Consider the following 26,740-nt stretch of genomic DNA (forward strand, 5'->3'; position numbering starts at 1 on the left):
GGGGAGACCTGGGCATGATTGTAGGGTAAGGAACCAGTAGAAAAGAAAAAAAATTGAATAAGAGGAAGCAGAAAAGAATAGAAGGGAATTCTCATCATACTTCTCAACACTTTGTAGATCTGCTTTCAACCTCATGATGTGGTTTATGATGTTGGGGTTTGGCACCAAATGATGTGGTGCAGGAACCAAAATGTGGGAACCAAAAATAGCAGACCAAAGTTGGAGTTTGGTCATGTGAAGAATTCACAATGGCCATTCTCTTTAGCAAAAGCTAGATATATTTAAGGAAGAGGTTAGAGACAAAATGAAAGGATACAATAGAACCAGCAATGGTAAATATGAAATAAGAATTGGGAGAGTATATAAAAGACAAGTTCCTTAGTGGAAATCACAATTACCCAGTAGAAAGGGAGCACCCCATGAGGTTGGGGTATGGCCTTAGCTGGCACACTAAATCCTGAAAGGAATTTAGAACTCTTAAAAGAGTTAGATATAAGAAGTGGGGTTGTGAAGTATAGTGGAGTTAGGGGAGATACCATATAGCATGGGGGAAGGAGAAAGGGGAAAGACATCGTGATGCAGAGTGTGCTGGCAGATGGACCCAAAGGAAGGCAGCATCTATGGGATAGCCCTTAAGTATGTTTTAAAAGAAAAATTAAACCTCAGGGACATGACTGGAATTTTTGAGACCTCTATAGAGGGTGGGTCTCAGGGTTTGACATAATTTGGATTTCAGACTAGACCACCTCCCCACATTGGACCATAAAGCTAAACTGATCTCTATAAGAACCTTCAGCCTGCTTGCCTCAGGGATCAATTATTCTGCTAACCATGCCTAACACTGAAGATGTCAATCAAATGAAATTGCTCTTTCCAATTACTAGTGATCTTACTTGCCAAATCTAATGATCTTTCTTCATTCCTTCTTTTCTACCTATCTTTTGCTTTGGCATTGTTGACTATCCTCTTCTCTTGGATACTCTATTAATTCTATTTTTTCATGCCTCTTCTCTTCCTTTTTGTCTCTGACCTCTATTCTTTTTTTTTTAAATATAGCTTTTTATTTACAAGATATATGCATGGGTAATTTTTCAGCATATATGTTAAATACAATATATGTATATATGTCCATATATTTTGCTGTACAAAAAGAATTAGACTTTGAAATAGTGTACAATTAACCTGTGAAGGAAATAAAAAATGGAGGCAGACAAAAATAGAGAGATTGTGAATCCTATGTAGTGGTTCATATCCATTTCCCGGAGTTCCTTCGTTGGGTGTAGCTGGTTCAGTTCATTACTGATTCGGTTCATCTCATTGTTGAAGAGGGCCCTGTCCATCAGAATTGGTCATCATATAGTATTGTTGTTGAAGTATATAATGACCTCCCGGTTCTGCTCATTTCATTCAGCATCAATTCATGTAAGTCTCTGCAGGCCTTTCTGAAATCATCCTGTTTGTTGGTCATTTTTTATAGAATAATAATATTCCATAACATTGTGACCTCTTCAGTTGCACCCTAGCTAAGGGTATTTCTTTAGATTCAGTTTTGCATTCTTTTCTCTTTCCCAGTTGTCTTATTAACTCAAAATGTGTTACCTAGCTGCCAAACACCCTCTCTCTCCCCCACCTCCCCTTTTAATGTGGATTTATTTGACATTCCAGAATGAAATAAGAACCTCATCAAAGGACTGAATAGGTACCTATTTTGGTGATGGGGGGGAAAGGTCAGTGCCAGAAACTTTCAGTCTCCTTTTTGGCCTCCTTCTCTTTTATTCATTTTTGTTTTCCACTCTAGGAAATAACTAATATTGAGGAGATTCCTCTTTTCATATTATTTGACTTTGCCTGAAAACTGGTAGTGTGTTTTATAATCAACCCTGATTATATATCTGACCTTGACAGCCTAGATTCTTAAATAACAAGTGTAGACCATCTGATACTATAACTACAGTTGGTTACTTGTAAAGCAGGTTTAGTACATCAATACCACATTGTAAATGTTGTTTGTATGAATGGCATAGTCTTAACTTTTTGTTTTGTTTCCTTAGCAAATAGGTCAAAGTGATGTAAGATAAATGACTTAGTGGAATATAACCTTGAAGAGATCTTTAAAAGAGTAGTCTTTATAGTAACTCAGAAATGTTGCAGTTTTATGGCTGAACTGTGACATAGTTCGGTATTTTTACTTTTTTTGAATATCTTAATCAAGGCTTGAGGCCTTATCAGTGCATTGAAGGGTGAAATGGGAAAAGGGGTTGTATTTGATCCTTGAAGCAATTGAAACCCACTAGAGTTTATGGAGTGAAATATGAGTATGATACTTTAACTTTAGGAAAATACTGTAGGTTGTTGAATGCAGAATGAGTAAGATTGGAGTGGAATAGGGAGAGATCTGAGGTGGCCTCACCACCGTAGGCATTGCAGTAGTCCAGTTGTGAGAGTCTCATATTAAAATGGAGTCATTATCATAGGAAAAAAAAGAGCATATTTCTAAAATGTTTCAAAAATAAAATTGACCTTGCCAACGAAGGCAAGAGATAGTGAGAATCTGAGAATTCTCTTAGATTGTAAATCTGAGAACCTAAGAACATGGTGTTTCCCTCAACAGTAAATAAGGAAGTTAGGAGATGGGGAAGTTTTAGGGGGAAAGGTGAGTTTGGTTTTCCCAAATACCTGAGATGCTTCACCTCAGGTAAGAAGTCATGAGTTCAAGATTCATAATAAGAGATACATTTGTGGATTTGGTTAGTATGGGAATTTAAAAAAATGTACTATGTACTAGTTACAATAGTTTTGTTACTCTTTTTTTTTTTTTTCAATTGGGAAAACTAGAGAGACTTGTGAAATGAGAAAAACTAGATGTATTATTCATTGACACTGTAAAAGAACTACTTTTTTTTTTTAATACTTGCTTTGAAGGCCATTGCTGACTCCCCTTTTTTTTCTTTTATTTTTTCTAACTTTTTTTCCTATTATTTTATTAGTTTTTTTTTTATTTTCAAAACATAATTTTCAACATTCATCCTTGCAAAACTTTGCTTTCCAAATTTTCTCCCTTCCCCCATCCCCTTCCCTAGATGTCAAGTAATTCAATGTATGTTAAACATGTGCAATTCTTTTATACATATTTCCACAATTATGCTGCACAAGAAAAATCAGATCAAAAAGGAAAAAAATGAGAAAGAATGCAACAACAAAAGTTGTGATCCACACTCTCTCTGGGTAGAGATGGCTCTCTATCACCATTGGAACTGGTCTGAATTACCTCCCTGTCTATCAGAAATGATCATCTTGCTGTTGCCATCCATGTGTACGATGTTCTCTTGGTTCTACTCACTTTGTTTAGCATCAGTTCATGTCTCCAGGCTGTGAGAACAATTTTGAAAGACTTAATGCTATGGTATGGTAATGAATCCTCTTTTAGGTGATAGTCACCGTGAAGAATGAGATAGACATTTTTGGACAGGAGCAGTGAGGAAATTTTGTTTTGTTTGTGCATATTTGTTGTAGGGGTTTTGTTTTATTTTTATTTTTTGAGGGAGCAAGGGTGAGTGGGAGGGAGAGAGAATAAATGCATATTAATAAGTAGTTGAAAAACATTCTTGCCACCCCTTTTGCCTTCTTGATTCCCTCTCATGTCTAAGCAGCGAAATTAGGCAAGAATAGGCAAGAACTGATTCCACTTTTTCCTTACACACTAGCTTTTCAATCCTTTTCAATTTGGCTTGCATCATCAACTTTCTTCTTAAGATTGACAAGAGACCCTTCTTTTCTGTCACCTCCTCTTCCATTTTTCTTTTATTCTTTTTTTTTTTCCACCTTGAGGCTGGGGCTAAGTGACTTGCCCAGGGTCACACAGCTAGGAAGTGTTAAGTGTCTGAGGCTAGATGTGAACTCAGGTCCTCCTGAATTCAGAGCTGGTGCTCTATCCACTGCACCACCTAGTTGCCCCCTTTCTTTTGTTTTTAAAGGATTTTCTCTTTAAGGAATTTCACTTCCTGATAAAAGAGGTTTGGCCTTATTCCATCCTTATTGGTTTCTACCTAAGGGATTACCCTTTTTCTGGATTCAGAAATCTGTCTGGAGAAGGGGATCTCTTGAAAGATATTCTTTCTTCAAATGGAATCTCTTGTATCCCTATGGGTCTTCTCAACCCAGGATACTATATTATTGTGTACTTCCAGAACAAACACAAAATTGTGTACTTCCTTTTTTGCCTATGGGATCTATAACCTGCTTCTTGTAGTCTACAAGCCTTCTTCAAGTTCTACAGCCTTCCATGCTAGGTGAGAGACTGAAAGAACCATACCTTCTCTCATTTTTTAGACTAGTTGATCAGTGGAATAAGTTAGGCTCACAGGACAAAATAGTAATTGGCGATAAGAATTCAGTATTTGACAAAAACTGCTGGGAAAACTGGAAATTAGAATGGCAGAAATTAGGCATGGACCCACATATTAACACCACCTACCAAGATAAGATCAAAATGGGTCCATGATTTAGGCATAAAGAACAAGGTCATAAATAAAATAGAGGAACATAGGATAGTTTGCCTCTCAGACTTACGGAGGAGGAAGGAAAGTTCTGATAAAGGCCTTATATCCAAAATCCAGCCATTCTGGAGAGCAATCTGAAATTATGCCCAAAAAGTTATCAAACTGTGCATACCCTTTGATCCAGCAGTACTTGTATCCCAAGGAAATACTAAAGAAGGGAAAAGGACCTGTATGTGCCAAAATGGTTGTGGCATCCATTTTTGTAGTGGCTAGAAACTGGAAAATGAATGGATGCCCATCAATAGGAGAATGGTTGGGTAAATTATGGTATATAAATGTTATGGAATATTATTGTTCTGTAAGAAATGACCAGCAGGATGAATACAGAGAGGCTTGGAGAGACTTACATGAAGTGATGCTGAGTGAAATGAGCAGAACCAGGAGATCACTATATACTTCAACAATGATACTGTATGAGGATGTATTCTGATGGAAGTGGATATCTTCAACAAAGAGAAGATCTAATTCAGATCCAATTGATCAATGATGGACAGAATCAGCTACACCCAGAGAAGGAACACTAGGAAATGAGTGTAAATTGTTTGCATTTTTGTTTTTCTTCCCAGGTTATTTTTACCTTCTGAATTCAATTCTTCCTGTGCAACAAAAAAATTCGGTTCTGCACATATTACTGTATCTAGGATATACTATAATATATTTAACATGTTTAAAGCCTGCCATCTAGGGGGAGGGGGTGGAGGGAAGGAAGGGAAAATTCGGAACAGAAGGGAGTGCAAGGGATGATGTAAAAAATTACTGTCAAAAAAAAAATGTTATAATTATAAAATTAATTTAAAAAAAGAAAAAAGAATCTTGAGTAGCTCCATATTCTAGAAAATTTTCATAAAATGCATACTTGTCTGTTTAGTATTTCAAACCATTAACAATATAGTTTATTTTATATTACTCTCATTTATATAAAAACCTAATTCGTCTTTTTGTTATTCACCATTTCGTGTTCTCATCACTGCCTTTTAGAAGCTTCATTTTTTTCAAGGTTCAACTCAGCCACTGCCTTTACCAAGTAGATATGTCTTTTTCTCTCTAAGTATTAATGCTCTCTCTATGCTCATATTTATGTTTACATTTTGAATCTATCCAGTCAAATGCAAGTTCCTGGAGGAAAGAACTAATTTTTATTTTTGACTAGTTTTTATTTTACTTACCTAGTGTCTCATACCTAGAATATATTCATAAATACTTATTGTATTGGAAGAAGTGAGCTTTCCCCTCCCCATTTTTACTCTCCAACACATCTCCAGTGGTGATTATATTTTCCTCTTTTTTTTTTTTAAACTGAGTGAAAAAATTCCCAATTATGGCTTTGAGTACAGCAGAGTTTCAGCTTCTCCATAATTTTTGATGGGCCTTATACATGGGCAAGGAGCACAGAAACACTAGCCACGATCAGAGAAGACTACATCACTGGCACTTGAGAATATCCCACTTTTTAAAATTATTATTATAGCTTTTTATTTATAAGACACATGCCTGAGTGATTTTTCAGCATTGACCATTGCAAAACCTTTTATTCCAACTTTTCCCCTCTTATCCCCCCACCCTTTCCCCCTTTCCTCCCTTTCCTCCTTTCCTCCTGATTTTTTTCCCTCCTGATAGCAGGTTGACCAATACATGGAGAATATCCCACTTGTGAGGGAAAGTGATGAATTAGCTTTATTTTTCAATTTAAATAGGAGGCAGGAGAGGAGGGAGAGTCTGTACTTGAAATGTATTCTAGCAATTGTGTGTATCTAGGAGGGAAGGAAAAGTATTAGATGAAAATCGCCTATTCTTGAACATATAAAACACATATTTATATGCTATGTCATTATTAATTTTTTTTATTTTGACGAGAAACTGTGAAAATTTAATTTCTATTAGTTTATATTGTTGGCATTGAATTTTTCAAACTTTGAAAAAATTAATATTAGAAATTTTAATGAAATTCAAAAAAATATGTATATGTATATATGTAAATATGCTGTGCCAGTATCAAATTTTAAACTTTTGAAAAATATTTATAATATACTGTGGAACTTCTAATATAATAAACATATTTTTGATTTTGAAAGGAAACCCACTCTGCCAGCATGATTTCTCTACCTTCTTATCTGTGTACCTATGTACTTGTGTTTCTCTTATCTGAAACTACAAGTCAGTTATCACTTTCATAGTTTCTTTTGAAGGAATGACTCAAGTATCTCTTTTTGCTGAGAGTCCCATCTTATTCATTGACTAGACTGAGCTTTCTAGGACATGCCTTTTTGTTTGTAGGTCTCAGATTAAGGTACTAGACTTTTGAATCCCCAAGTCCAAATTACTTAGTTTCATATAAGTCTCATAAGGGTGTGTCGATGTCTGTCAACTGATATGAACAGATTTTCTGGTATTCTTAGTTGAAAAGTTGCTTTTGTAGAGGTATCTTCTCATTTTTACCAAAGATACTTAGTTTTAAGTGGAATGGGGTAATTAATGGACCCTTCACCTTTATACTGTTTTGAATCATCTACATAATAAAGCATTCATTAGACTAATTTGTTCCTTACTTTTAGCACTTTTGCATTTAAAAAAGCTTTGAGTTGTTTATTTTTGAAAAATGTTTCTGGAGTGCCTTTCTACTTCTATGTTGTGTCCTAAGTAGGATTGATAAGTATTAGGCAGTTAGACTAGATCCAGGAAAAATGGGAAATTTTTCAGGGTTGTCTTTATAATAAATTTTTTGCCCTCTTGATTTGATATTGCAGTTTTTTTTTTTTTTACTTTAACAATTGTTTGGTGCTTCTCGGGCAGTTAAAAAGCTGTTTTAAAAAATTCTTTTTTCTCCTTTTTCTTTCCTAATATGTATATTTAAAACTATTGACTGATTTCCATTTTGAAAACCCTTCAGGGAGAAGTCTATTACTTTTGAAATATTGTCTCCTTCAGTGAGTAGTGGTCACTTTTTTGGTATTACATAAGAGCTGTTTTAGTATTTTTAATGTGTTTTTATTTTCCTCCTTTGTATAAAGGCTTGATTAATAACTATTGCTAAGTAGTGTATGTAAAGTATTTTGCACATTTTCAGATGCCACGAAAATGCCAATTTTTACCAATATTTTTACTTCATCCTTGAAAATATCTCTTTGGTTAAAGGCAGATTGATTTTTCATTGTTATACTTGTTTAGTTTAATTAGAAAAAAAGTTGCAAGATGGAGAAAGATACTGATAGAAACAGGGATAAACTTTTAAGATGAAAGCAGAAAAAAGGAAATTCTCAAGTGAAAAGAGACACAGGAAAACCATTCTAAGTTTACAGAACTTTAGAACAAAAGTTCTCACAAAAGTAGCAACAAAGTTGTCTGTAGGGACAGTTAGTAGGTCAGCATTATACAAGTAAAGAAGTAAGTAAAAAAAAGGGGTCTGTGAAGTAGGTTGGAGCAAGTCCATAGAGAGTTTTGAAAAACAACCAGTGCAATTGTGCATTGGATCCTGAGATAAAAATGAAGTCAGTAATTTTCCATGAAAGCTACAACCTTCTGTACTTGAAAGACCAAATTTTTGAACTTTGGAGAAATACTTGTCTGGAGAGCTAAAATTTTTTTTAGCATTGCAAACTATGTGATAAAAGCCATGTTAATAACATTTTTAGTACAGCTAGTAGTATAAGGTATTCTCTAATTGATATATACTTCAATATGGCAATAAGATTTTATGTTTATGAGTTATAGAATATTTTATTGTATGCCTATGGATAATATTTATGCAATGCTGAATTTGTATAGTTTTCCCTGTAAAATTAGTAGTCAACTTAAAAAAGTAATCCAATATATGTTAAATATGTGTAGTGCTTCTTCTATATATATTTCCACATTTATCCTGTGGCAGAAAAAAAAATAAAATCAAAAAGAAAAAAGAAGGAAAAAAAGCAAGGAAACAACAACTAAAAAGGTGAAAATACTGTTGCCACAGGCCTTTTTCTGAATGCATATGGCTCTCTTCATCACAAGTCTTTTGGATTGCCCTGAATCATCTCATTGTTGAAAAGAGTCCATTACAATTGATCATCACATAATCTTGATGCCATGTGTTCTTCTTCTGTAAGATGCACTTAGCATCAGTTCATATAAGTCTCTCTAGGCCTTTCTGAAATTCTCCTGCTGAAATTCTCCATTCCTTACAGAACAATAATATTCTATAACATTCATATACCATAACTTATTCAGCTGTTCTTCAACTGATGGGCATCCACTCAGTTTCCAGTTTTTGCTACCACAAAAAGAGCTGCTACAAACATTTTTGCACATGTGGGTCCTTTTCCCTCTAAGAATTCCTTGGGATACAAAGAGTATGAATACTGCTGAATTAAAAAATATGTACAGTTTGATAGCCAGCCCTTTGGGCATAGTTCCAAATTGTTCTCCAGAATTGGTTGAATTACTTCACAACAACAATGCATTTCCTGAGATGAAATTTTTTTATTAATTTTGTAATTATAAAATTATAATGCAATACATATGCATGAGTACTTTTAAAAATAACATTATCCCTTGTATTCATTTTTCCAGATTTTTCCCTCCCTCCCTTATATGACGGGCAATCCCATACATATTATATGTGTTACAGTATAACCTAGATACAATATATGTGTGTAAATCCAATTTTCTTGTTGCACATTAAGTATTGGATTCCGAAGGTATAAGTAACCTGGGTAGATAGACAGTAGTGCTAATATTTTACATTCACTTCCCAGTGTTCCTTCTCTGGGTGTAGTTGTTCCAGTGAGTTGGCTCTTCTTTATGTTGAAGATTTCCACTTCCATCAGAATATATCGTCATACAGTATCATTGTTGAAGTGTATAGTGATCTCCTGGTTCTGCTCATTTCACTCAGCATCACTTCATGTAAGTCTCTCCAAGCCTCTCTGTATTCATCCTGTTGGTCATTTCATACAGAGCAATAATATTCCATAACATTCATATACCATAATTTACCCAACCATTCTCCAATTGATGGGCATCCATTCATTTTCCAGTTTCTAGCCACTACGAAAACAGCTGCCACAAACATTTTGGCACATATAGGTCCCTTTCCCCTCTTTAATATTTCTTTGGGATATAAGCCCAGTAGTAGCACTGCTGGATCAAAGGGTATGCACAATTTGATAACTTTTTGGGCATAGTTCCAAATTGCTCTCCAGAATGGCTGGATTCTTTTACAACTCCACCAACAATGCATTAGTGTCCCAGTTTTCCCACATCCCCTCCAACATTCTGCATTATCTTTCCCTGTCATCTTAGCCAATCTGACAGGTGTGTAGTGATATCTCAGAGTTGTCTTAATTTGTATTTCTCTGATCAGTAGTGATTTGGAACACTCTTTCATATGAGTGGGTATAGTTTCAATTTCATCGAGATAAAAAATTGTTGATAAGACTGGGTTTTTTTTTTCCTGAGGCTGGGGTTAAGTGACTTGTCCAGGGTCACACAGCTAGGAAGTGTTAAGTGTCTGAGACCAGATTTGAACTCGGGTCCTGTTAGGATTACTAGGTGAGAACTCAGGTTGTTTGGATAGTGACAAGGTGAGAATTCAGGTTGGACAATTACAAGGTGAGAACTCAGGTTGACTTGATAGAAGGAGCAAGCTCATTGGCTGAAGTGGTTCTTCCCAGAAGCCCTTGCATTATCCCACGCCCATTCTCTGGGAGGATAAAAAGCAACAGTGGGCCTGGAAAGTGAGTCTACATGGAGAAGGATAAGAGCTGGAGGAGATTCAAGGAGAAGACTTTGCATTACATCAGGCTTGACGCAGCTCTCTGCAGGAAGGGAAGTCACTTCTCTGGACAAGAGTTAACAGCAACTACCTGGAGACAATGGTTCACTACAGGAAGAAGAATCTGTCTGAGAGATTTGAGTAGACACAGCAGATCTCTTCCCATAGAGCGATCCAGCAGCTTCTGGAGACGACAGCTCGCTACAGGGTCCTCCTGAATTCAAGGCTAGTGCTCTATCCACTGTGCCACCTAGCTGCCCCTAGACTGTTGCAGAACTTCAAAACCAGCAGGAATCATTGGATTCCCTAACACATGAAGTAATGGACAATAGATTGATTTTGGACTATTTCTAGGACTTGTATAATTCCTCATGTTATTTGTCACATCACTTCTAGCCTGTGCTATATTGCTATGTGCTTGTGTCCCAGTTTTCCCACATCCCCACCAACATTTATCATTATCTTTTCTTGCCAATCTGAGAGGTGTTAGTGATACCTCAGACTTGTCTTAATTTGCATTTATCTAATCAGTAGTGATTTAGAGCATTTTTTCATATGACTAGAAATGGTTTTATTTGTCTGAAAATCGTTAATATCTGTTGATCATTTATCATCTGGAGAATGGCTTGTATTATAAATTTATGTATTTAAGGAGACCTTTATCAGAACCTTTGGATGTAAAAAATTCCTTCCTTCTGCTTGTACAAAAACTTTTCATTATATTCTCTAGTTCTTCTTTGGCCATAAATTCTTTCCTTCTCCACAGATCTGAGAGGTACAGTATCTCTTGTTATTCTAATTTACTTAAAATATCACCCTTTATGTCTAAATCATGACCACATTTCAATCTTATCTTGGTATGGGGTATTAGGCATTGTTCAAAGCATTAGTCATTTAAAAAATTTGATATTTCTTTTCCAATTAATTTTTGGTTTATTTTTATTTTTCCTTGGCCTGTAATTTTTATCATCATGATCTGGAAAAGATGCATTAATAAATTCTGCTTTTCTGCATTTGATTTTTTGTGCCTTAATACATAAAATTTGACATATTTGCTTAATTTGAGAAAAACGGAATAGAAAGTGTATGTTATTTATCCTGAATCAAATGATTCCTTGTACTCAGGTTGGAAATAAGAAATCTCTGACATACAGGCCGTTAACTTTTGCTTGGCTTTTGCTTGAGATTGCTGCTGAAATAAATCTGTTCCTTAGCAATTCCTTCTAGTTATCTTGGACTTTTTAATATTTTTATACATTATCTTCTATCTGTACTTGACGCTGGGAGCATAGTTGGGATGCATGCTAAGTAGCATGGTATCACATGTAAATTCCTAAAGGGAAGGTTAAATGAGTAACAGAGATATAGACAATAAATCAATATATATTTCAGTCCTAGAGTTATTTACTCTAGTTCTCTTAAAAGCCTTGTACCCTGAATGTAGAAGAAAAGATTTCATTAAATGCCAAGGAAAATAGCCTTTTATTTATGAAATTTCAAAATTAATAACATGAAGTAGGTTCTTTGTTTTCAGGAGCTATGATCCATAAAGGAAAATCTTCCCTTTTACTTACTTTTTGAGTCTTTTCTTTTTTCTTCCACCCTTACATTCCTATGTATGTTTTCCCAAATGTTTTGTCCACCCATTCCTACCCTATGAGGGACAAACTAGGGACATTCTGTAATCTTTTACTCTTTCCAATAGCTGTAAGGCCAACGACTCTCAAGTTCTTAGACTGCAGGAATAACATAATTGGAATGGATTCACTCAGATGTGCCACTTATTTTTAATTCCATTTTCTGATATCTAAGTCATTATTTGCCAAAAAATATCCTAATATCCTGACAATTTTTTCTCTAGTTATTTATTAATGAAACCCATTATTGGAAAAGTAGTTCATCAATTTCCATATTATATGTATTTATGAAATGAAACATTCTGAAGATTTTTTTCAGTAGATTTGTCAGAGAGAAGAGAAAATAAATATATTCTGGAGTAAAATCAGCATACAATAATAAAAGTATTAATTCCAAATATATTGTTAGTTTTATCTCCAAAATGCAAATTATATATACTTTATAGCAATGTTGATATTTAATTAATGGTTATTAAGTGCTTTGAAGTATTTGGATTTCATTTTAATTTAAAAGGCTATATTAGCAATCATTCTAAGTACTTTGTGAGTTTTCACTGGATAAGACTTACTATGAGTTATTGATTTAGATGTTGTTGCTGTTTGTGCGTGTTGTGGTGAATTAGGGCTATAACAAAGGAGGCTTTCACTCCTTTTTTTCTATTTTTTCTATAAACTCATTAGGACCTCCTCAAAACTGCAATCACTTGTGAATGAAAAGGAGAGAGCTGCTTTCCTCCCACTGATTATTTCTATGAATCCCGACTGTTGTCTCACTCTTGACTTTTTTTTTTTTTTGCTGAGGCAATGGGGTTAAGTGACTTGCCCAGAGTCACACAGCTAGTAAGTGTCTGAGACCAGATTTGAAGTAAAGTTCTTCTGACTTCAGGGCTGGTGCTCTTCCCACTGTGCCACCTAGCTGCCCCTCACTCTTGACTTCTTTATTGATATCCCTTTCCCCTTCCTAGTGCAGTACCCTGTACTACCCTGTAGTTCAGCATACACAATTCATATATACAAATTGATTTTAATACATTGTTGATGTAGACTTTGAAACTTAAATCTTTTCTCTTATCAGCAAGGACCCCATTCGGGTATAACCAAGTTTGAAATTGTCCTGTTTACATTATAGAATGTCTTTACAACAAGATAGAAGTTCCTTTTCAGCCTCTGTTGTCTAACAACCTCTGAGCATCTTTAAACAACCTTTGAAATCTTAATTAGCATATCTTTAGATACATCTGGAACCTAGTCTGTCAGGTAGGTTCCACCTGGTTCTTCTTTGATCCCTGTCTCTAAGTTACCAAACTCCTTCCTGGTTCTTCCCCTTATTGCATAAATTCTGTTCTGCTTCCCTGAGACCTTAGAAACCTTGTACCCTGAAATATAAACTGTTCATTTATTCATGACTCTGTGTTGTAATTGCTTGAGTCTGTGAAGCTATTTCCACATAAATAAAATAGCATCCCTTTGTAATGTGATAGATGCCTGACTTGATTTCTTCAAATTGATTAAACTGTTAACTAAATATCTATTATACTGTTTTCATAATATTTTTTACAATTATGCTCTCCCAAATATGTTGCTCTCTGGAATCTATTACATATTGACACTCCTGGTGCCTATTTTATCATCAATTGTGTGAAAATTTTGTATTACAAATGAGATGTCTCAGAGGTGTCGTTTTATACTTGTTTAATTCAATTCAACAAATACTTGTACAAGATACTCTTGGAGGTCTTATATAGAGTATAGAAATGAGTATTTCATGATCCCTCTGCTCAAGGAATTTATACTCTATTGGGGAAAATGAAACAAGCATACAAATATAGTATGAAGGAACATTAGGCACTTAATGCTTGTTGACTATGTTATTGACTGACAAAAATGGTTTAAAAGTACTAAGAGGAGTCAAAGGAAGGAAAACATTCTACTGGAGGAGTAATGAAAGCTTTGTAGAAGATATTTTATTTAGAATGAGGTCATAAAGGGTAGAAAAGGTTTTTGTTGGCAAAGATGTGGAAAAGAAGGCAGCAAATGAGTTGAGAGAAAACACTAAAAAAACAATGAGTTTACTCATGTTTAAAATACTTGATCCTACTCTAACCACTTTAGGAGAAGTCAGTGACTATTCCTTCTAAACACCATCTTTGTTTATTATTTCAGTTAGTATAATTATAGCTTTTCTGGCTGGGATAGTCTTCCTCCATAAAGAAGACAAAACTATTTTGGATGGAGAAATCAAAGACAGTAGTTAACTTTTTCTAGGTTTGGTTGTGTTGATTTGATAGTTATTTTTATATGACTATTTGTCTCATTGTCTAGATTTGTTTTCTTGTATTGGTATTTTTAATTTGCATTTTGATGAGACTTGACCATTATTTTCTTGGGCCTCTCTTCCATTCTGTCCTCTCCCTAGTCAAAAGGAGTTCTTTAGTGTTATTCTAACATATATGCTATTGATTTACTAGTGAAGAAATTTTTTCTCTTGAAATGAGTTTGTCTCTAACTTCTGTACAAATATTTGTTCAGTGGCTTGGCTCTTTTCTTCAAATGATAATTTTCTTACTGTAATGTTCAGGCTAGCTTTCTGGAGGTCCTTCAGATCAACCCTAGTCCTTGGTCTTAGTGGAGAAGTGATGAAGATAGGATAGTCACCTATATACTGGTCAAAGATGGAATGTCTTATTTCCAGTCCTTCTCAACACTTAATAAACCTTAGTACAATTATATCATTACAGCATGCTGAATATGTGTAAACTAGAGAAACATTACATCTCCATACTAAGTACATATGTGAACCAGAGAATTATCATCATTAATTCCACTGAGCCAACACCTTGTTTCAAGTATATTTTTCTAGAGTCCTGGCCTTCTACATCTTATTTTGATCAACTTGGACTAGTTTTTATCAATTACTTTGTCAACATGTTGTTCAATGCTTTTTTCTGTAACCCAAATTCTTAATGTGAGTCCTTTGTCTTCTGTTGTCCCAACACAAATGTGCACTACAAACCCTTGCTTCTACGTAATCAGAATTTTGGTTTAGTGGAGAGTGATGGATTCTGACCACATTGTTTCCTTTAGAATGTGAGCTCCTTGAGGACCTTGACTTTCTCTTGCTTCTATTTTTGTACTCAGTGGTTAGTACCAGTGCCTGGCACTTAGGAGATGCTTAATAAATTTTTATTCCTTGATTGATCTTTTGGTTAATGAGGAAATTCTTTGAAGCTATTTCTGTTGTATTTGTCACTTTTACAAATTCCACTACTCTAGGTTTCACCTTCCTTTTCAAGTCTGACTTTCTTCAATTCCTGGTCTAATTTTGGGTAGATAGCAAAAAGGGTTTGGGAGCAATACTTTCTGTCCCTCCTATTGTTGGCTATATGATTTTCCCTCTTCAGTACAGTACTAATCTACTGGTAAGTTTTCTCCACTGAGTTTCAAACTCCTCCTCAAAAAATTGGCCTTCTCTTCCTTCCTCTTAATGACTTCTTTACTCCTCTTCCACTGGAAGGAGGCTAGTATCCCTGGATGGTGGAGGGGGGAGTAAAGCACAAAAGACTGGAAAGTCAGGGGTTACTTTATGGGGAATTTTAAAAGCCAAGCAAAAGATTTTATATTTGATCATAGAGGTAAAATTGGAAGCCACTGGAGTGCATTAAATAAGGAAATTATATGATCAGATCTGTCTGTGGAAGGATTATACATAGGTAGGAAGAATGGTGATAACTTCAGCAGTAATAGGGCAATTTAGGAAGAAAGGCAAATTTAGTGTGGAAGATAATGGGGTCATTTTTGACTTTGAGGAGGTGTTTTCTGGACTTCTAGCATAAGATAATCTAAAGAGCAATTGGAGATACTGGATTGTAGGACAAGAAACATTAGGCCTGGAAGAATTGATCAAAGAATAATCTGCATAAAGATGATAATTGAGTGTACGGGAGCTGATGAGATGACCAAGTTAAATAATAAAATAATAAAAAGAAAAAAGAGTGCCCTGGATGAAGAGTCAACGAAGGAGTGAGAAGCATTCAGACAGGTAGGAGAGTAATAGGAGAACAATATCACAAGAAGAGAGGATAATAAGGAAGAAAGTATGTTGAAAGCAACAAGAGAGTATAATGCAGCAGATAGGTTGAAAAGGAAAAGTGAGAAAAGACCTTCAAATTCGACAGTTAAGATAAATAGCAATTTCAGCTGAATGATTTTTCTGGAAACCCAATTGCAAAAGGTTGAGAAATGAGTGTAGAGGAAATAGACAGCAAGTATAGGCAACTTTTTTTTTTTTTTTAAGACAACTTTGGAGTTGGCTGAGAAGGAGAAGGAGATAGGACAGTAATTGGAGGAAGACTTGGGGATTTGGGATTGAAGCAATAGAAAAGGTTGAAGATAAGAGAGAGAGAAAGAGAGATGATTCATTCCAATTAAGGTTACAATCTATTATAGAAAACAGGAGAGGGATCGAACCAAGTAGAGAAAATATAGGAGTGTTTGCCTTATCTAGAAGGCCTACCTCTTTTTCTGAATAAGCTCGAGCTCAAATTTCTTCAATTTAGTAAGATGGAAAGTTCTCAGAAGAAGAGGGGGTGGGGAGAGTTATGAGAAGTTGAAAGAAAGAAAAGAATAGCTTTTCTGTGTAATGAGAGTTAATAATTTAGGAATATAAGCCTTACCTTCTTACAATGAAGACCCTGTTGAAGATGGATAATGTGTGAAAAATTCAGCAAGCATTTGTTAAGTGTGTGTTATATGCCAGGTACTTTGCTAAGTGCTAGCGATTTCAAAGAAAGACAAGAAGCTCACAGTCTAAAAGCTTGAGACAGTAAGTAAACATCAAATGATGGGGTTGAAATGGCTAATTAGAGGATCCAAGATGGCAAATTACAGTCAGAATAGAGCTAATGACCTGAAAAAGTCCTGGGAGTTAGCATATTAGTTAGAGGTCTCTCTAAGGATATAATGTAACTGGAGGTCTCAATAAAGACAAAAAATAGATTTAGGAGGGGGAAGACAGGCACAGATCATTCTATTTAGAGCTAGAAGAGATGTTGGAGGGCATCTAGTACAAAGATTCAGCATTTCTATTTCTAATTCTAATTAGGAATTGTGTAATGGTGAGATCCCAGTGTGACCGTCCCAATATGTAACTGAGGAGAAATGAAAGAGTAGGTCATGTTATTTAAGGAGTTTGAGGAGCTAGCTGTATCTCATAACCCAGATTCTACTTTCTGACTGCATAATTTTTCAAGAATATGGGTAAAAATTAAGTCTTAACTACATTAGGTTACCTGTATACAATTTGGACTGTACTTATTATAGTTGTAATTTGTTTTTCAATAAGTATTTCATTTTTGGGTTGAAGTTATTTCTTGAGAAATTTCATAACACTCCCATTAACTTTTTAAAAAAATTATTTTTATTAATTTTATTATAATTATAATATTTTTTATTTTATAATTATAACAGTACACATGCATGGATAATTTTTTATAACATTATCCCTTGTACTCACTTCTGTTCCAATTTTTCCCTTTCTTCCCTCCACCCCTTCTCCTAGATGGCAGGCAGTCTTATACATGTTAGATATGTTATAGTATATGCTAGATACAATATCTGTGTGCAGAACCGAATTTCTTGTTGCACAGGAAGAATTGGATTCAAAAGGTAAAAATAACCTGGGAAGAAAAACAAAAATGCAAACAGTTTCCTAGTGTTCCTTCTCTGTGTGTAGCTGATTCTGTCCATCATTGATCAGTTGGATCTGAATTAGATCTTCTCTTTGTTGAAGATATCCACTTCCATCAGAATACATTCTCATACAGTATTGTTATTGAAGTGTATAATGATCTCCTGGTTCTGCTTATTTCCAACTTCCACCAGTTCTATTGGTGCTTCCTTATAGTACAGAAATGATTCAGAAATCTATTGCAAGAAGGATACAAGCTCTAGAAGATCTTATTAACCCAAAAAATCTTGAGAGAGTCCTCACCACTTGACAATAAATTTATTTGGCCATGGTAATTTATGAATTTACTTTAACATGTGGTATATATTCATATGCCACAATTTATTCAGCCATTCTCCAATTGATGGACAACCATCCAGTTTCCAGTTTCTAGCTACTACAAAAAGGGCTGCCACAAACATTTTTGCATATACAGGTCAGTGGGTCATTTTTTCTAGTCCAAGATCTCAGATTAAATTTATAAATAAGCGACTAAGGCAGGAACTGTGATCTAGGCCAGAATCATAGGCTGGTTTCCCAGAACTTTTTTTTTCTGGGCCATAATTTTGGGGGATATCCTGAGCTAATCCCAGATTTAGTTCCATGCCCAAGCCAGCAGTTCAGAGGGGCCTGAAGTTTAGACTCAGCATCCAGAACTCTGAATTTGATCAATAGCCTGTATGCCCAAGCCAAAAGTGAGGAATGTGTGCTAAGCGCTCAGAGCCCTGAGTGTGGTATGGTCCAGATCATGAGCTGATGGTGAACTATGACCCAGTGCAGCAGATCAGGAGGGTTTCCCAGAAGGGCCAGAATCAAAGACTCAACTGTGAAAAAGCTTAAAGTTAGGCCAACAAATGCCCTGAGCAGAATGATTAAGCAACAGCAACAACAAAAAAGATAAAGAGGGAAGATTTGGAAAAGAAATGAAAGCTGAGGAGTGAATAAACAGTTTCACACAAGAGGTCCAGAACCTTATTTATCTAACAGACTGGGGGTCTGAATGGACCAAAAGGAAGTTTTGAGATAAAAGTTATACAATTGGGCCTGGTGGTCTTGAAATAACCATGACAATTTCCTCTTAAGAGGAAGTTTATAGAGCATACTTATGAAAAAGTATTTACAATAATATTTTAGAAAGGTTGGTATAGCTGAATCCTTCAAATAAAGATTTTGTCTAACAGCTTGATTTTTCTCCCTGAGCTGCAATCCTCCCAAAATAATATTGTGTCTAATAGTAGCTTTTTTTTTTCTCTCAATCCCTCTCCTCAAATAATATTTTACCTTGACTACTGAAATGCAAATTGATCTAGTTCTAAAGTATAAGAACTTCACTCTCAGAAAAAATTCCTTCAGAAGAGTACTTCTCCCTTCCAGTTTGAACATTTGCCCAGGATCATACAGCTAGGAAGTGTCTGAGGCCAGCTGTGAGCTCAGGTCCTCCTGACTTAAGGGCTGGTGCTCTATCCACTGCACCACCTAGCTGCCCTCCCTTCTAACTGAAGCATGGCTTTTCCTACTGAATGAACTTATATCTCTCTTCTCCCTGTTAATGTATATGCTTGAATTGTATGTCTGGTTCTTTTTTTCTCTCTCCCTGTTCTTTCCTCTCTTGCATGCAATAGCTTTACATTGAACTGTTTTCCAGGTTGTACATATTCTCAGCATCTGAGTTTTCCTGTTGTCTCTGATTAACCTCCAGACATTTCCCTGGACATTAACTGGCCACTTATGGATAGCCGCCCCCCACACTAGAGAATATGGATGTCACTGTGAGTCCAGTTGTAGAAAGCAAGGATTAATAGGGAAATCCTGTGTCTTCCTAAAAGGAACTCCCTTATGCCAGAGGTCAAAAAAGTGAAAAAATTAGAAGAAAAGATAGCTCATAGCAAAATTGCTGACTTGAAAAATGAATTGAAAAAAAGAAAATTTAAATAATCATCACATTCCCTGAGCTTCATTGCCAAAATAAGAGCCTAGATAAATTTCTTTATAAAATAATATTTTATTTTTCTAAGTATATATAAAGATAGTTTTCAACATTTATTTTTGTAAAATTTTTCTCCCCCCACCAAGATAGCAAACAATTTGATATGTGCAATCTTTTAGAACATTTTCCTATTTGTCATGTTGTGCAAGGAAAATCAGATCAAAAGGGGAAAAAACTATGAGAAAGAAAAAAAAAAACCTAAAAGATAAAAATACCATGCTTTGATCCATATATAGTCTCCACAGTTTTTTCTCAGGTTTATTGAAATTGCCTTGAACCACCACCACATTCTTGAGAAGAGCAAAGCCCATCACAGTTCATCATTAGATTTCTTTTACAGTATTTTGGCTCTTGGAAACAGAAGGCAAATAAAGGTAGAAAGATTCCTTGATGGCCTCCTAAAAGAAATTCCCAAGATTAAATAGTATAACAAAAATCCAGAGTTTCCAGATCAGAGCAAAAATTCCACACAAATAGCCAGAAAGAATTCAAGTACTGAGGAACCATTGTAAGGATCACATAGCTACCATTTTCAAGGAATATCAGTAATGAGAAACGTTAAAAAGGCATATACAAGAATAATTAGAAAAGACATTTTGAGACTTTAGGATGTTTATATTCTAATGGGGAGGAAGAATGATAACATGAAAATCCTAATGTAAGCAAGGGTCATAGAGGGAAGCAAAGGGAATGGGAATTCTGGGAGAGATTTTGTTTTGATGATCTTAAAAGAAGAATGGAAAGATTGAAAGGAAGAGAGAAGAATTCAAGAGAAAGAAAGAAATGGGGTGGGAGAAACTTATTAGGTCATATAATGTCAAGTTCAAGAAATCTAAAGAAGAAAAGGGTGAGGGAAAGGAGTATCATTTGAATTGACACAGTGAGCACAGCCAGAACAATGACATTGTAAAAATGAACAGTTTTTGAAAGACTTAAGTCCTTTGATCAATATGGTAATCAACCACAATTCCAGATAACCTATGATTTAGAATGCTACCCACTTTCTGAGAGAGAGGTGATTTCATAGAATGGTACTTGTGATTTTGGACATAGGCAATGTATTTTCCTTTATTATGTGTATTTGTAGCAAGGACTTTGTTTTTCTTTTTCTTTTTTGGCAGTAGCAATAAGACGAGAATGAGAAAGGTGTTGCTTGTTACATATTAAGATAGTTTTCAGCATTTACTTTTGTAATATTGTTTTCCAAATTGTTCTCCTTTCTTCTCTTATCTCCCTTCCCCAAAATAACAAGTAATCTGATATGGGTTAAATATGTGTTATGCTTTTAAACATATTTCCATATTTATCATGTTGTGGAAAGAAAATCAAACCAAAAAGAGGGGCAGCTAGGTGGCTCAGGAGGACCTGAGTTCAAATGTGGCCTCAAACACTTACAGCTGTGTGAACCTGGGCAAGTCACTTAACCCCAATTACCTCAGCAAAAAAACCAAACCAAACAAAAAAAAAAAAAAAGCAACAAAGAAAAAAACCTTGAGTAAGAAAAAAAAAATAAAGATACGAGGCTTTGATTTATATTTGGTCTCCATCCATCTGGATGCAGATGGCATTTTCCAACCCAGATCTATTGGAATTGCCTTGAATCACAGTTAATCATCACATAATCTTATTACTGTGTGCAATATTCTCTTAGTTATACTTATTTCACTCAGCATCAGTTCATGTAAGTTTTTCCAGATTTTTCTGAAATCAGACTGATGTTTAATAATTAAATTTTTTTTAATGTGAAGGATATGCAACCTCTGTTATTTGGATATGGATAGTTGGATATGAGGGGAGTATTTATCAAAGAATTGTAAGTAAGTAAGTAGTGAATTATGATACAAATATCTAAATGTTGAAAGAGTGGTCTTTGGGGGTTAATCATCAGACTTTTGAATGACATAACCTTTGAGTTCTTCTTTGAAGAAGGCAAAGGAAATGAAATTATAGAGAAGTTGGTAGTTTAAACTGAAGACTAAATTTGGAAGTTTAGGTTTTCAGAGAAGGGACAAGTTTTTGAGCAGGAGAGGGCATAATGAAAATTTTTGAGCTAGGTAGTTTAAACACATATATAAAATGGATGGGGAATTTGAGAAGCTAGAGGCCATGAGACCTATTGTGTATATAAGCTGATGAGTATCTTGGCTATGATAGTACCCATGAAAATGGCAAGGTTGACATAAAGACAATAGGGGAAAAAATGTCAGATTTTTATAGTGATTTGAAAAGTGCCTTGTCTCGATGTGTCATATATAGATTTTTGTTCTTGTTCACTTATGTCCTACTCTTAGTAACTTCATTTGGGGTTTTCTTGGCAAAGATACTGGATTGATTTGTTATTTCCTTCTCTAGCTCAAGTTGAGCTACAGGTGAGGAAACTGAGGCACAGGGTCACATAGCTGTTAATTAAATGTCTGAAGCCAGATTCAAGAAAATGAGTCTTTGACACCAGGTCTGGCACTTTATACCACCTACCTTCTCATAAATGTTGTTAGTTATTGCTATTATTTCATACTAGTAGTGATGGTAGGTTATATGTGTTGAATTTGGGATTTGGTAGTATCATCAATGACAATCAGTGATGGAAAATAGGGAAATGTTGACATTTTAGATGAGAGATATTTGAGCCTAAACTTGAGGTTAAGATTCTGTTGCAGCAACTGTCCTTGATTACTACAGGAGATGGGCCATTTGTGCTTCATATTTGAATAATTTTTACTTTGAGTACTTTTGTAAGGGAAATGGATGTGAGAATTTTTAGTTTAAATGGTCTTATATGTGAATACAATTCTAGATTTTGTATGCTCATATATATCTCTGTGCCCAGTCTCTTGACTGCAAGTTCTAGTATACTCTACTAGGCTGCAAGGGCTTATGAGTTGTATATCTAGCATCTAAGGAAAAGCCTAGATGAACTTAAAATTAGAAAGCAAATAGCTGATAGTTTTATTTTTTGTTTTTGGAGAATTTGTTAGAAACATGGAAGAGGGTTGCAAACTGTATTAATATAGGAGTAACCCACACATACCAATGAAATCATAGATCTTTGGCGTATTGAAAGAAGTAAAATAGTTACTGGTAGTACACTCTAGTGGAATTAATACAACAAGAGCCATGGTATGAAGGGAAGAACAATAGATTTTGATGATGATCTGCATCTAAATTCTTGCTTTCTAACTACTACCTGACTATGGCAAGTTATATGCTGAAACTCAGTTTTCTCATCTTTAAAATAAGAAAATATTAGGTGACTCAGAGACTCTGATAGTTTAATTCTGGGAATGAAAGTGATATAAAAACAGTCTAGGGCTATGGTTCAATGAGTGATATAAGAAGTCCTTGAAACAAGGAGAGCATACTGTCAAAAAGTCAAGAAGTCTGTTACAGAAGCTAGATGGTTCTACTTGGTCATATAGTGCCATTGGAATGGAACTGTACTTCTTTTCTTTCTGTGTATGAGCTTAAATATTAAAATGTTGTAGCAATCTCAGGCTTTCTAAGGCATTTATGTGGTTGAATTTTTTGAGGTTTAAAGTTGCTTTTCTTGGTTTTTGTCTCCTTCTTGGAAATTCCTTATTGTTTAAAGTCCAATAGAATCAACTGTTATGGTTTAAAGTATTCTAAGTCCAATAGAATCAAACTGGTCACAAAGCAGACTAAGGGAATTCTTTTATTCTTCAATCGCCAAGTTTGGTAAGTTATTGATCAAATTACTAATCTTTTGCTTTAAAAAAAAAAAAAGTACATGAAGTGAAGATTACTCAGTACCAAAGGACAGATGCCCAGTTGCCCTCTGTGGTAGTCCAGGAATGCTAACTTTGCATAAACTTAGCCATATATCTTAAAATTAGTAGAGTATTCAATAAATATTTATTGGTGAATAAATACACTTTTTAAAAAAATTTCATGGATTCAGCCAACTTAATGTTTTCTTTTTAAGCTTCCATTTTTTTTTTTTTTTTTTTTTTTTTTAGGGGAATACTTTTTTTTTTCCCTTAACAGATCAGTGGATGTTATTACTTTAGCTTCAGACAGCTAATCTCCAGGTTAGAAAGAGGAGTTTTTTCTAAAGGTAATATGTGAAGATAATGCTTTGGTTATTCTGAGAAGCTGATGTCAAGTATAGAAGGGAGAAAGCTGCAAATAGGCAGGAATTAAAGAGCACTGGGGGGATAATAGATGAACAGTGAGGAAGAAGAAGAGACTTTGGATTAGCTATGATAAGGAGTTTAAAATTTGATAAACTTAATATTGACTGATCAAAATCTCTTTATGGGTTCCCTTTAGATAATGCTAGTAACTTAATTCCCAGAAAGGATTTCAAGGCTTTCAAGAGTAAGTTTTAAATTCTTAGTTTCACACATGCACAGAAAAAAATTTTCTTTATAAACTGGATAATGAATAGGTTTGAATAGTTTTGAACTGTTAAATCTCTTTATAATAAATAACAGTTGAGTCTTTTTTAAAATTTAAATTTTTTTATTAAAGCTTTTTATTTACAAAACATTTGCATGGGTAATTTTGCAACATTGACCCTTGCAAATCCTTCTGGTCCAAATTTTCCTCCCCTTCCCCCCACCTGCTCCCCTATAGTCCACATTAAATATGTTAAAATACATATTATTTTATATACATAATCCATATTAAAATACATATTTATAGTTATCTTGCTTCACAAGAAAAATCAGGTCAAGAAGCAAGAAAAAAATAACTGCAAAAGAAAACAAAATGCAAGCAAACAATAATCTCTGTTAGAGAGAGTGAGAATGTTATGTTGTGGTCCACACTCAGTTACCATGGTCCTCTCTCTGCGTGTAGATGGCTCTCTTCATCACTGAGCAAGTGGAAATGGTTTGAATCATCTCATTGTTGAAGAGAGCCATGTCCATCAGAATTGATAATTGTATAGTCTTGTTGCCATGTGTAATGATCTCCTGGTTCTACTCATTTCACTTAGCATCAATTCATTTAAGTCTTTCCAGTCCTCTCTGAAATCATCCTATTAGTCATTTCTTACAGAACAATAATATTCCATAAATTCATATACCATAATTTAGCCATTCTCCAATTGATGGGCAGTTTCCCATTTCTTGCCACTACAAAAAGGGCTGCCAGAAATATTTTTTGCTCATGTGGATCCCTTTCCCTTCTTTAAGGTTTTGTAGAAATACTGTTGGATCAAAGGGTATGCAGAGTTTGATAATGTTTTGAGCATAGTTGCAGAATGGATGGGTCTGTCCATGATTCCACCAACAATGTATCAGTGACTCAGTTTTCCCATATCCCCTCGAACATTGATCATTATCTTTTCCTGTCATTTTAGCCAATCTGACAAGTGTGTAGTGGTATCTCAGAGTTGTCTTAATTTACGTTTCTCTAATCAATAGTGATTCGGAGCACCTACAATACACCTATATGACTTACAAATAGTTTTAATTTCTTAATCTGAAAATTGTCTGTTCATATCCTTTGACCCTTTATCAATTTGAGTCAATTCTGTATATATTTTAAAAATGAGTCCTTTATCAGAACCTTTGAATGTAAAAATGTTTTTCCAGTTTATTATTGCTTCCCTTCTAATCTTGTCTGAATTAGTTTATAACAACTGAGTCTTTGCAAACCTTTTATGCTCTCAAATATTGGATTTTCTTGGATTTTCCTTTGAATCTCAGATGCATTCTATTTAACAAATAAATAGCAATAATTTCCTTCTTTTCCTTTCATATGTATCTATTCTTTCTTACTGCCCTTTCCCTCATTTCCCCTTCTTTTTCATGAAATATGAATATAAAATATTGACATGAATATGAAATAAAATCTCACCTTAGATAACAATTAGCTGTGTGATACTGGGTAGGTCATTTAACATCTGCCTGCCTTAGCTCTCTAAATTGTAAAATTATCACTTACTTCCCAGGATTGTTATAAGCATCAAATGAGTACTTAGCATAGTATCTGTTGTCTAGTAAGTGCTTTATAAAAACCTTTCTTTTTTCTTTTCCTTCCCTGCCTTCCTTCCTTTTTTTCCCTACTCTCTCTCCCAAAGGAGAATGAAAGAAAATAAAAACTACTTTAAACATATATAGTCAAGCAAAACAGATTTCCACGTTGGTCTTGTCCAAAAAACTTGTTTTGTCTGATTCTACTTTCAGCTCTCTCTAGAGGGAGCAAAAGTTCCTAATTCTTTCAAAGTTTGTCTTACCATATTGCTGTCATTGTATAAGTTGTTCTTTTCTTTCTATTTACTTCACTCTATACAAATTCATGGAAGTGTTCCTGGTTTTCTCTGAACCCATTTCCTTTATATAACATTCCATCACATCCATATGCCATAATTTACTTATCTGTTTGCTAATTTATGTGTACTTCTCTGATTCCTATTCTTTGCCACCTCAAAAACAGCTATAAATATTGACATATCCTTCAAGTTTGTTTTGGTTGAAAACCAATCTTTTCCTTAAACTCTTTCCACTAATTCTTCCTTCTATTTCTCTATTGAGTGAGATGTATTTTTGTATCCAACTATGTGTGTGTGTGTGTGTGTGTGTGTGTGTGTGTGTGTGTGTTTGTGTGTGTATTCTTCTCTTTGACTAGTTAAGGTGGGAGTGAGATTCTGGTGTCAGCTGCTTCCCTTATTATTTTTTTCTTATTTTGATTCATATGTTCTTGCACATCCTCATTATGTAACACAACTTTCTTTCTCCTCTTCCTCATTCCACAATGCTCCTCTTTGTTTTATTCAGGTTCATTCCCTTCCCTCCCATTTCCTCTCTCCCATCCTCCTTTAATTTATTTTATTCAAAAAAGCTCTTGACACTAGAAAATGGGAAATAGATAAATGAATCAATAAGTGTTTGACTGCCAACCATATACCAGGATAAAAAGAGTTAAAAAGATAAGAGATAAAAAAAGTTCCATACACCAGTGAGCTTAATTCTGATTGAATAAGGTTATATATATATATATATATATATATATATACATGCAAAGTATGGAGAATAAAATTTAAAAAATAATAATGATAGAGAACAATAGCACTTGGGGATAAGAAAAGTTTTTATATAGAAGGTAGAGATAGAGCTG

At 34.7% G+C, this 26,740-nt stretch overlaps 1 protein-coding gene across 1 annotated transcript in view; it reads left to right on the forward strand.

Annotated features, from left to right (window-relative positions):
• The window catches only part of SPIRE1 (spire type actin nucleation factor 1), a 167,414-nt gene that overhangs the window by 41,367 nt on the left and 99,307 nt on the right, over positions 1–26,740 (forward strand).

The sequence above is a fragment of the Sminthopsis crassicaudata genome, chromosome 1 (genome assembly GCF_048593235.1).
Source record: "Sminthopsis crassicaudata isolate SCR6 chromosome 1, ASM4859323v1, whole genome shotgun sequence".
NCBI classification, from domain to species: Eukaryota; Metazoa; Chordata; class Mammalia; order Dasyuromorphia; family Dasyuridae; genus Sminthopsis; species Sminthopsis crassicaudata.